Below are 12,422 nucleotides of genomic sequence, written 5' to 3'. Positions count from 1 at the left end.
GCTTACAGGGAGATATGTATTGCCCATATTGCCTTTCCTCATTTCATCTTCAGACCTTGGTGTTTGTACCCATGCTGCAGTTCCCACTCAGTTTCTGCTGTGGCAATGGGGAGCAGTACCAGGAAACATTAGTTTTGAGTAGTGTAACCCTTTCTCAGAGTAACTCACTCTAAATAACCTACCACACTCTGACATTTTATAAACTTTTGTCCTTCTTCACAGTTTTCAAGCCAAAATAAACTGGTTGACTGATTAAGTGTAGCTTTATTGTAAATCTTCTAGCAGTCATCTGTCTTCTACAGCCTGCACACACCAGGGCAACAGAGCTTCACCAAAAGCAGATATGTTTGCTGCAGATTCTAAACATATGACACAATTTTTGTGCTGTATCATTTCAATTTTGTGCTGCTATCCTTTCAGTTAAGAGACCGCTGTTTCTTTTGTTCCTAAGGACAAAAGGAGAAAAAGCCAATACATAACAGACAGTCTCTGGTCTGCAGTACTGAGACAGATGAAGCATGTTTCACTATCTTGACTGTATCACTGCACTCAAGCTGGATAAACGAACTGAAGAGGCCTATGACCCTAAATAATGATGTTAAAAATGTCTTCTTGAATTATATTGAATAAGAACCAACTCTATTTTTAAGAGGTTGTATCTATTCTCTGTCTCTGTGTTCAGTCCTGTCTTTCCCCCTCCCACCCCTGTCCCTCCCACCCCGCCCTCTGCCTTTCCTTCTTAATTCATTTAAAGAGGGTTTCTTTCAGTTCAATTTGCATTCAAATGACTGTCAGGGGAATTTATGGAAATAATATAAGTGCTTTTATCATTGTGTATTTAGTCACATGTGCTAATTTGCAAAAGACGAACTTGTCTAGCATCTTAGCCAAAAAGAAAAAAAGAGAGTCATGCACCATCCTTGTCATGGCTACAGAGCCAATAAAGCCCAGATCAGCACAGTTTAAAATTAAAAATAAAACTAAATGGCCCAACAAATGATTTCTTGTCTCAAATGATGCATCTTTGTCTGTTTTTATCTTTGTCTGATGTTTGGCCGATCCCATTTATGGCCTAGCAGATCTTTTCTGGTTCTTCTCATTAGTTGCAAGAGCTACCCATCACTAGGCCCACAATACAATGACTACTCTTCTTTGTATTCAGTAATGAAACATAAATTTTCTGATTTTTAGAAATTTCACTATGATTTTTTTTTTCTTTAATTGGTGTCACGCAATGGTTTTCTCTTAATTAGCAGAAACTCCACAAAGACCATCACGAAATACTAGTGGTTACCTGTGTGTCATTGAGACACTGAAAGCTGACTCTGTCCTCTTTTATTCTCAAAGTGGCAGTCAGCAGGCTTCCCAGTCCTCACTGCATTTGGTAACATCTTCAGCAGTTTCACAGCCAAGATGAACTTGACTTTGACCAACCTGGCAGCAATGGCTTGTCAACTTGAGTATTTTGCTTAGGCAACATGAGGGACTTTTTGGTCTGGCTCATTTCAAAGTAACTTTGCCTGTTCTTTTTGGCACTTGAGTATTTTCTTCTTCCTTTTCATGAAAGCTGCAGAAACTAGCACAAAATAAACTTGTATGAAGCATTTAAGTCCTTAATAAAAAGAATTGGTCGCAGGAGAGTGGTGATTTCTCAGAAAACAGCCAGAGATTTCTTTTCTAAGATGCTTTACTAGTCTGTCATCCTGGTACAAGGATGGCAAATTGTCCATAATACTTCTATATATATTCTAAAAGAAAGTGAGAAATTAAGCAGTGTAAGCATGAAAATGAAAACATTTCAAGCCTTTCAACCTAGTGAGCTGAGTTAGATTATATTTGTTACTCTGAACTGCTTATTTAATATTGAATAACTATTATATAATTTCAAAAGACAGCAATTAATTATGGGAGTGCTTGTTAATGATTTATTTGTGAAATTCCTAAAAGGGAGGAGGGGTTAAAGGGGGAGCCACAAATGCTATTGAATCCACATATCAAGAAAAATAATGCTATGTCCAAATATATTTAGTGAATGATAATGCAAACCACAGGAAAATATAGAGAAGAGGAGAAAATACATTCCCTGGCTCAAGCTGGGAATTTATTGAATGCTTAGAGCCAGAGAAACAATAATTTAGAGGGGAGTATTTCGCTGGATTCTGCACTACTAATAAATCATTGCTGGTCATGCAATTTTTAGTGGTCCCAACAAAGATTACTTCTTGTATACATTGGTCACACTTAGAAACTAGATATTTTTCTTCCTTCTGCTCTCTGTATCACTAATGCTTTGTGTGCTTTCAGGTACTGAGGAAAAACATTTTCCATATACAAAGAAAGAGGTGTGTTTTTGTCTTTATGCACATATACATATGTTCACACCACCCCTCAGATCTAAGAAAAATATTATATATGATTTTTTTCAGAATTATTATCATAAAACATTATCAAATGTCATAAAAGGTAGAAATCCTAAAATTTAAATGAAATTTTATCTATGAGCATATTTCCCCTGTAAATAGGACTAGAAGCAACAATAACAAAACCTGCCAATCTACTGCAGCTGGTAAGAAAATGGGTTGCTTAAATACCTTGCTCATAAATACCTTAAGATTCTTAGGAGAAAGGCAGTTAACAAACAAAAAGTATTGTATCATTAGACTTTTGATATACGAAGCCTTTATTTTAAGCAATTGTGATTTCGTGGGGTGTCAATGTTGGTAAAGAAAGTGCTGTAGGAAAATGGGGAGAGCAGCTTCCAGAGGAGGTAGGTTACAGCTGGTATATTTCACTGGTATATTACCAGCTGTAAGAGCACAAAGCCTATGAAGTGATGGAGGAGGGAATGAGAGTATCTCACTTACTGAAAGGGAGTGAGGGTAAGTGTAATATAGGCAAGAAACAACTACCAAGCTATATACATCTTCCAAGCCTCCGGGAGAGCTATCAATAATGCAGTTATGGATGAAGTTCATGAAAGGTTGTGATTATTGTTTCTTGAGTCAGAAAACCTTTCTTCCAGAAAGGGCAAAATGTAAAACTACCTGGTATCTGATCAGGTCAAGAATGAAGGAAGTCACAAGAAATCGGGTAGTAGAAAGTTTTAGAAACATCCTTATGAACATCTGTGAAGGACACCAAGTACTTTCTGGAAGGCAGAGGTGTTCCTTCCTCCCTGGGGAGCTGGTGGAAGGACAGCCCAGAGACTGCAGATGAAAATCCTGGCACCAAGTGGTGAGACCGCCATTCAAAGAGAACCTGCCAAGAGGAACAGCAAACCTGCAGCCAAGCCCCAGCAGTGAAGGAGAAAATTTTCTGCAGATTACAGAAGACTGCCAGGTGTGCTGCTACTAGGGAAGCCACTGGATTGACTGGAACAAAGCCTGGAAGCAAGATTTGATCTTCCTTTGAAAATTCACCAAAATGAAAAGTCAAGTCACTTTTACTGCAAAACTGTATCTGACTTAGGTGTTGCCACTGTGTTGAAGAAGTATCATTGATTTAAGTTCCAGCAGAGTAGGTCATGAATGAAAGGAAAAAATATTTTTTCTTAAGTTTGTCTGGTAAGTGGCTCACTAATTTGCGTAAAACATAGACACGGATGAGTGATCTTTTAAGAGCTTCTTCCAGTATTAGCTTCTTCCAGTATAATAGCTATTGATAAGGGGAAAAAAAGGAGATAGTAAAAGTCTAGTAGTCTCCAAGATGAATTGACTAGGTGCAAATCACTAAAGAGTTGAGGAATGATAAATGATCTTTTAAGTCAGAACTGCCTGAGTATAGAGGAATTTCAGTGCCTTTGAGTGAAATGTCCAGTTTCCAGGTTTCTGTGGTACAGCTAAACTGGACTGAAGATTACTCCAGCCCACAATCACCCTATTTGCACCTTTCCCAGACACATGGAAGAATAATCAGGTCCTATGCTTGGATCATGTTTTGTTAAAATGGATAGCCTCATGCAGTTAGTTGAAATGAACTGACAAACGTTGTTCTGATGAATATCAAAATGCTTTTTCTTATAGAAGAAACCCTTAGCTAGGCCAGCTAATAAAGCCAAGTGGAAGATGTATCGTATTTGGGCATCTTGGTGTTAACTAGCTCCCTTGACAACACCCATTTCAGAAATACTGAAGGATTTAGTGTCTCTGAACATCTGGACTTTCTACTTGTTTCATAAGTCTCTAACAAAAAATATCTACACATCATCCATCAATCCATGGCCACATTCTTTTCTCACCCTATCATGATTAGATTCCTAGGGAGGTTTTAGGTTGTTTTTTTTTTTTTTTTTTTTTTTTTTTTTTCCTAATGCTTTTCTCCCAGTTTTTCTTGGACATCTTTGTATTATTAATGGGCTCGATATGTGCTCACTTTGAGCCATTAGGAATTAAGTTAGTGTTCTTAGTAGTCATTATATAAACTGGAAACGGGGGGAGACATTTATCATAGAAAGGAATTATCATCATCTGGGGCCCTGACCTTTTTGTTTATCAGCCACACCTGACCATTCTGGCAAAACTGAGACAAATCTCATTCACTGTTTGAGGAAAACCCCCCTTCTCTGGCAATGTGGAGAGCAGTGGTGTCGTGCCTTGTCCAAGGCAATTTTTTTGATAGGAACATCCAGGTCAGATGCTGTGTTGCTAGGGCTGTCCTGCAATTCCTGAACTCTTTCAAAACTCCTAAATAGTACATTTACTCTCTGAGCAAGTGGCTAGCTGCTTGCTGTAGACCAAAATCCTCACAGTCCAAGGATTGGAAAAGGAGCTGCTAAGGACAGCTGGGCCTTTCTTTCCTCACCACATGAGTGGACTGGGGAATGTGGCAAGGAGAGATCAGTGGAAGAAACTCAGTTCTGCCAGACATTTGTGACTAGCAGTGCAACAACAAAGATATCACACATTCAGCCTGGTGTGGGCCTGGTCTCAAGGAACATTAGGTTGGATATTAGGAAGAACTTCTTTACTGAGAGGGTTGTTAGGCATTGGAATGGGCTGCCCAGGAAAGTGGTTGAGTCACCATCCCTGGAGGTCTTTAAAAGATGTTTAGATGTAGAGCTTAGTGATATGGTTTAGTGGAGGACTGGTTAGTGTTAGGTCAGAGGTTGGACTTGGTGATCTTGGAGGTCTCTTCCAACCTAGATGATTCTGTGATTCTGTGAACTCATCCTGTACAGCCAGCCGTCGGTATGTACCTGAGCCACTGCTCTCACCCTGCTGCAGCGCCTGTGGAAGTCTGCCCCATCCACACGGGTGTCCCTGGGCAGTATCTCCAGCAGGAGCAGAAGGGCAGCCAGGCAATCGGGTGGCTTTGAGCAGATGCTAGGCCCCGCAGGCCAGCACACCTTCCTCCTAAGCGTGTGCTGATGGGCACGCCACCTCCCTCCACCCCCTGCCCACTGGTGCCAAAGTCTCCTTTTTCCAAGAGAGTTTTCAGCCAGATTAGTTCTCTGACCCATCTCAGTAAGTAATTGCTTGAGTACGATCGGTGCAAGGTAGCTGTAAAATTAGTTAGCTGTAAAATTCCTGAATGGGGAGCAGAAGGGAAGGTGGGGGCAGAGCGATCCCGACTGAGACCACCCTGCTGTGGCAGGGTTTCTCATATCCTGCGCAACTCCTCGGAGCCAGCCAGTTTGCTGCCAGGTAACGTGAGGAGCGGGCTGATAGTGGAGCGTTGTGTGGGGATTGTTTCATCTGTCAGGCTGCCAGTGGATACAGAACAATTGCAATTTCCACCGCTCCTCCCTGCCACAAAGATTAAGGGAGTTAGTCATATAGAGCTGGGCTGGGAGACTGTTAAGAGAGATGATAACAATGCGCAAACATTGGACTGGTGTAAATAGAAGGAGAAAAAGGATGGTTCAAGGATGTGTGTAGTTGAGAATAATAGGTTGAAGAAAGAGCTTCTTTTTTTTCATGTGTCTATTTTTATACAACCTCTGTCTGGAACTCAGCAAATAAAACTAAAGAGGAATACACAGTCTCCTCAAACGATATTGCGAAGTGAGACCTTGCTCCTGAAAATAAATCAGTGTGCCAGACTTCAGCTCATTGATTTTATTTGTCTGAATCTCAGGCTAATTAAGAAAAAACAGTCTGCAGAGCAGACCCTGCTTTCTGATCAGCCTGCGAAATAGTCCTGTAGGGGGAAATTGAGAGATATTTTGTATGGTTAAAAACCCTAGAAACCCTGTTGTGTATCAGATATTTTGTCTATGTTCAGTAATAATCTTCATAATAAAAGTGATCTGAAAAATAGGGTTTGTCTGACAAATAGAGAGAATAATGTGAAATGGTATTTTCCCTTCTGATCTTTTTTTCTGCTAGGCAAGAAATTTCAGGAAAAAAAAAAAAAGAACATTGGCAACAATACCTGGAGGGAAAAAAAAAAAAAAAAAAAAAAAAAAAAAAAAAAAAAAAAAAAAGCTTAAGCTTTTTATTTTACTATTAATCAATTAATCAGAGACACCTTGTGAGAGCCCAGACCACAGAACCACAGAACCTTGTACCTCTCCCTGACCACAGCCTAGAAGGTAAGAATGAACCCTCTCCATGTGACAGAAGTAAAAGGGGGGAAGATATTGTCGACTTAGGAGGACAGAAGTGTCCTAGGTGTGGCAGATGAGCTCCAGTGCTCCATCCAGGAGCTCTTAACTCATGATGCTGTCTGTTAGCACTCACCACTGGAAAGCCAGTCTAGCTCTTTAATGAGACACTTGCCTGGTCTCTTGTTTTGTTGGGCACCAGAATGGTGAAATCACCATACACATGTGAAATCCAAATGTGTGCTTCTCCCCATATGTGGTTGCTCTTGGAGATCTGCAACATAGATCTGGGACGTAGGGTCTGAGACATTCTCTGAGGATGTTGGCCGGGGCACAAGGTGTGGAAAAGACAGGGAAAGGGAACAGAGAAGAGGAGGAAAGGTAAAAGAATTATGTAGGGCATGAGAGCAGTGGTCGTGTGTTAGCAAATAAAAAAGAAGGGTGGACAAAGAGAGAAACACATTATGCCAACAGCACACTTCAGGCATATGAGATACTCTCATCCATGCTTTCTACACCAAGTAACTGCTCCTAAGTGCCTTTACCAAGCAAACACTGCAAAGCAGTCAGCTCAGCATGCACTGGGCTTGTATTGCACCAAGGCAGCTGCAGCTACCCTTCCAGACTGCACTGAAAACTTGGGAAAAGGGGAAAAATAAAAAGAAGTTGCATTCTGCAAGAACGGATGTTCCAAGTACTTAAGCCAGAAAATAGGTAAGTGTAATAGGGATTTAATATCTTGTCAACGCTAATTAAAGTGATGCCTTTGCCAGCAAGGCCATTACAGACCACCTTTTCAGACACATAGAACTTGGCTACAACAACTTGTTCTGGGAATAACAAATTTTCTTTAGTTATAGAATAAAAAGTCACTGTGGGGCTGTTGAAACAATGGAAGCTGGGAAGGATAAAATGTGACCATCAGTGGGGGAAGATTTCAAGGTACAGGAAGAGGAATAGTCCCTTCTCACAACACTTTTAAGATATTGAATACTATGTGGAGCGGAGATAAAAAGTTAGGCTCAAACTTAGGCAACTATCTTAAACCGATAAACAATAGGGATTACAGTAAGATTTAGTTAAAAGATAGTATAAACAACTATGATTTTCACTGTCTTCTGAAACCTGATAACCACAGGCTTTGGCACATTACCAGAAGAACTAGTCTCATCAGTGGGGAGCCCAGAACTGCCTTGCTTCTACTTCTGAAAGATAAAACACCATGAACCTTGAAGAAAAACAAATGCAGCAGATTGTGGAAGCTGTGCAATGAGATATAGGAAAAGGGTCTTCCATCAGGTAGGTAACTCTAGGATTACTCAGTGATTGAGAAATGAATAGTCAATACCTTTTATTGTGCCACAAAAATACAGTAGCAAAGGGCTGAGCAAAGGATTTTCTCCTGCTTCAGGTTTTCTTAAACCAAGTTCTATAAGTGAGAGCAGGGAGCTTATCCTTCCAGATTTGTGGAATAGCATGTACTAAGCATAAAACTCATTAACTTCCCTCTGTCTACATCCCCCCTTGGGTAGGGTTGGATCTCAGCTGCTTTCACACTACTGAAAAGAGTCCCATTAAAAATCATATGCTCTAGTTGCAACCTGACACTGAAGTCTATCTAACCTCTGACTTAAAGCTACCTCTTTCTTTGGGGAAGGTGCTCTTTAACAGTAGGAGCCTCTTTTTAAGCTGGATAAGACAGATGAGTGACTTGCCACAGAGTAACTGAGAACTGACCAATGTGCAGCAGTTGCAGCTGTTTGTCTCAATGAAGAACAGAGTCATACCTTGACCATCGATGTGGGACACTTCAGAACACTTCTGTTGTATTAGTTATGCCACACTATATGAAATTCATGCTAGCCTTATGCTGGCTGCAGAAGGTAATATATACCTCATGTGGCACAAAGCCTGTAGTTACAGCATTAGCACAGTAGCACACTTTAGACAAACTGGACCCAGAAGCATGAGTTTCCACTGCGTCACAGCTTTGCAGCCAGCATGTGGCATTTCTGGTCCAGTATGAGTAGCAGCGCAGCTGGATCCAGGTGGGCCATCGCCTGATCTATCAGCAAAGCTCATGTAATGCTGAAGAAATACACCAGAATAATAAATATACTTATGCATTATATATGTATATGTATACAGGCAGAGAGAGAAAGAGGTTAATGAGTTAAGGATTTTAAAATTAGGCAAGATGTGAATCACTGGCAGATGGCCTCAGTATAGTGGCCAGCCTAATTGTATTATACTGTATCATCAATAATCCATTAAGAGAGTGGCAATAGTTTAAATGCAGCAACAGTTTGCTAAGAGAGTTCCATGTATTTCATAGCAATGGAATTCACGATTATGTTCAGAGGAGAAAATAAACAAACAACCCTTTTAGTTTTGAAGGAAAAAATTAAAAATGCATGGTGTAATCCAGTGCACTGTCATGTGCTTCACTCCAATGAGAATCTGAAACAGTACCCCTGACTTGTGTGAACCGTTCCAAATAATCTTAGTCTTGGTCCCCAGACTCGGCCCCTGTGCTCAGCAAGTAGCATTACAAGTGGCTATGTAATTTGGCATTTCGTCAGGATGCCACCAAATTCAGCATTCCCTCGTGGAATTCCCTATTTTGCTGCAGGCAGTTGCTCAATCTTTTCTTTTCTGTCTCTTGACCTGCCTCTTGCCTTCTCTCCTTTCCCCATGGGGAGGAGGTAATAGGATTACAACGCACGTTCCCTCCACTCTTCCATGGAGCCAGGCAGCAGGGGGTTGGAAAGCAACCATCCAAGCCCAGCCTGTGGCCACGGAGCACAGAGCCAAGTGTATAGGATGGCACACCGGGCCTTGCGGGGTGCTGAGCAGCCGTGGGGAGCTGGGGAAGGACTCCTGAAACTGGCTGCAGATCCCTGCTTCCCTGGCACACACAAGAAAAGAGGTTTGAGTTAGGTTTCCAAGACAACGTCATGGGAACTGAGACCTGGGGTATAGGCTGGGGCCATCAAAAGCACGATGGAAAAAATCCCACCCTTGGGAGTAATGGGGGTGAGGAGGGAGGGGATTTTGAAAAATAATCAAGTGTTGCCAAACCTTAAACCTAGCCAGTAGTCCTCCTCCCCCTCCTCCCAAATCTTGACACAGAATACTATATTTTAGGACACTTACATTGTTGTTTCTTTTTCCACATTTCTTTATCTTTAGAATATACATGCACATGTTTGTGTGTGTGGCAACCCATTAATCGTCTCACAGCTCTCCTGCATGTATGGAGCCAAGTAATTTTTTTGGCTTATGTTGCGAAAAACTTAAGGGCTGCCTGGTAATGCAGAGCCTCCTGTTCTGCCTGAGCCTCCTCCCTTCCAAGTTTTCACTCGTTCCTCCAGCTGACACACACTTGTCCATCCTCCATCTTAGCAATTAAACAAACAATCCACGGCAACTGTTCTCCCCTCATCCCAGCTCCTCTGGTGCTGCCCACCTGGCTCCATGCAGTGCCGTGTCTTGGCTCCAACATCCATCTTCAGCTGGGGCTGCATCACTCCTCCTGGTCTTGTAACATTAGCCTTCACTTTCACATCAGGGAACAGTACTCTGCTTTGGAAATCCCAAAAACAGCTAGCACATTTTACACTATTCAGTGGATATAAACAGTACTGAGTTTGTGTGAGGATGGAGTACAAGGAAAAAGAATACTTCAGGGTTCTGAAAAGTGTCTAGAGATTGGTAAAATGGAATTTAGCCCCATTTTGCCAAAGGAAGGCTTTTTCTTCTGAAATTCTTGCAACAAAGCCATTCTGAGAAAGAAATTATGATTAACTTCTAGATTGTCATAGCTTTGTGAAACACCATGCTATGAATAGGCTCTTTATGCTCATGACTGTACATTCATATTAGAAAAAAAAAAAAATGTAGTTCTTGCACCACAGTCATTTTCTCTCCATCTCATTTCACTATGACCTAATAAAATTGGAATTGAAGGAATAGGATGGAATCCTGAGGGTCTTCTCGTTTCTGCTGCTTCAAACTCAGGTTAATGACAGGTGTTTGCAACTGTATAAGTTTCACCTTTAGATTTACCAAGCACAGGGAGCTTTTAACAGATAGGTTTCAGAATAAACTTCTTAATAGAACTCCTGGACTGAAACAAAACAAAACAAAACAAAGCATATATATATTATACATTCAGAATGTTGTGTCTCTTCTGGGCAGTGGACTGAGGATGTACAGGGGCTGTGAGGTGTGTGTGGATGGTCCAACAAACAGCTCTGTTGTCTTTGCCTGTGTAGCTGTGAAGTCCAACTCAACCTTGAAAGTCTCTTGCTTTTCTGTAGTGATATAAAAGACTAAACAGTTCAAACATTGTTTTGTCTGACACTATAACTTACCGCCAGTCTTGTTCATCTAAGCATTCTTGGTTTGTGATTGCATTTTCATCAGGAATAGCAGCATTTACAACTTACAGAAGGAAAACATAACTCTCTGTGTTTTGTTTTATGCACGTGTTTGTGTGGATGTTTGTACACGTGAATGGCTATTAGTGGGGTATTGACTCCTAACAAGACTCTAGCATGGCCAAGGCACAGTAAGAACAAATATCACACCTACCAGGGGACTGCGAGTTATGAGAGTGTATGAGAGTGTGCTGTGTCAGTCAGCTATGATATCAGGTGCTTTGAACTGGGCTGCAAATCAGTGCTTGCACTACGTTGCACAAAGCATCCCCAGATAAGAAATTCCCTTTAGTATCCTAATGCAACAGATAACAGTTGTTTTGTATAAATTGCCTAAGGTTTGGCTGCATCTCCTGCTTTGATAAAACGTTGGTATAATGTCAACGAACAATAATTACTCCAGGGAAAATGATATCCATTTAATTAGCAGAAATTGCCTGTTACTCCTAACCCTTAAAAAGAATGGGATCTCAGTGGGATCTCTCACATAGTTTAGGACATTTTACTTGTAAGATGTGGCTCTTGTGAACATGCTCACCTTCATTTGTGCCAAAGTCTCAGGAACTTAACGGACAAAGTTAAATGCGTGTGTAGAATTTGACCACTGCTCTTAAAAGCCTCAAGCAAGTTTAGCAAACAAAGCCAAATATAGAAAGATTAAGATTTATTCTGACAAGCACAATATATATTTAGTTGGACTGCATCAACAGAAAGAATTTTGTTTAAGTGGTTTCCACAAAATTTAGTAAATGTCTTTAAAGCCCCCTGTATCTTTTAACAGTGCAAATCTTTTGCTTTTGGGGGAGGGAGTGATGTGAGAACCCTTTAATTTCTGGGATGTGTTTTTTCATAATGCATAATATTATAAAAATGTCCTTAGAACATCTTTTTTAGTAGTAGTAGTAGTGTTTCTTTGTTTGTTTCTGATGTATTTCAACTGAGCATACATTGATAAAGGAATTCATTTCCCATAAATCATCTTACGAAGGCTTGCTTATTCTCTTTAACATTCTCTGCATTTTGCTATAGGAGTAATGTTGAGAAATACATGAAACAATTTTAAAGATCAAATGGGGAATTAACAATCTGAACTGTAAGAAATCTCATATGGTCTTTGTTGAAGTGTATACTTTTAATTACACTTCATTTATTAAAATACAGTTATGAGCCCAAGGCAAAAAAATAAATAAAAAATCAACAGTTGGAGTTTGTCAAGTTTATTAAATAAAGCAAATTTTAAAACATTCTGTAAATGACTTTTTTTAAACCATTAACATAAATTGTACACTCTGAGATTAAGTTGCTGGCCCTTCTCTGCAGCTTTCCTGAAACAAAAACCAATCAGAAAATAACAGCTGCTCATTTAAGAGCTGTAAGGTGTCTGAAAATTTCCTTATTAAAAATAGTAATAAATAAATAAAATAACATAGCTCTGT

General features: G+C 40.3%; 1 long non-coding RNA gene across 2 annotated transcripts in view; it reads right to left on the bottom strand.

Annotated features, from left to right (window-relative positions):
* LOC116500421 overlaps nucleotides 1–10,169 on the bottom strand; it is a 47,220-nt gene extending 37,051 nt beyond the window's left edge. For both annotated transcript variants that reach the window (XR_004254307.1, XR_004254308.1), the window contains exon 1: nucleotides 10,014–10,169. This is a non-coding gene — a long non-coding RNA (uncharacterized LOC116500421). The remainder of the gene's footprint in view (nucleotides 1–10,013) is intronic.
* Between the last annotated feature and the right edge of the window lie 2,253 nt (nucleotides 10,170–12,422).

Source organism: Aythya fuligula, chromosome Z (assembly GCF_009819795.1).
Source record: "Aythya fuligula isolate bAytFul2 chromosome Z, bAytFul2.pri, whole genome shotgun sequence".
NCBI classification, from domain to species: Eukaryota; Metazoa; Chordata; class Aves; order Anseriformes; family Anatidae; genus Aythya; species Aythya fuligula.
Note: the sequence above shows the minus strand (reverse complement) of the source record. Positions and strands in the feature narration are given on the sequence as shown.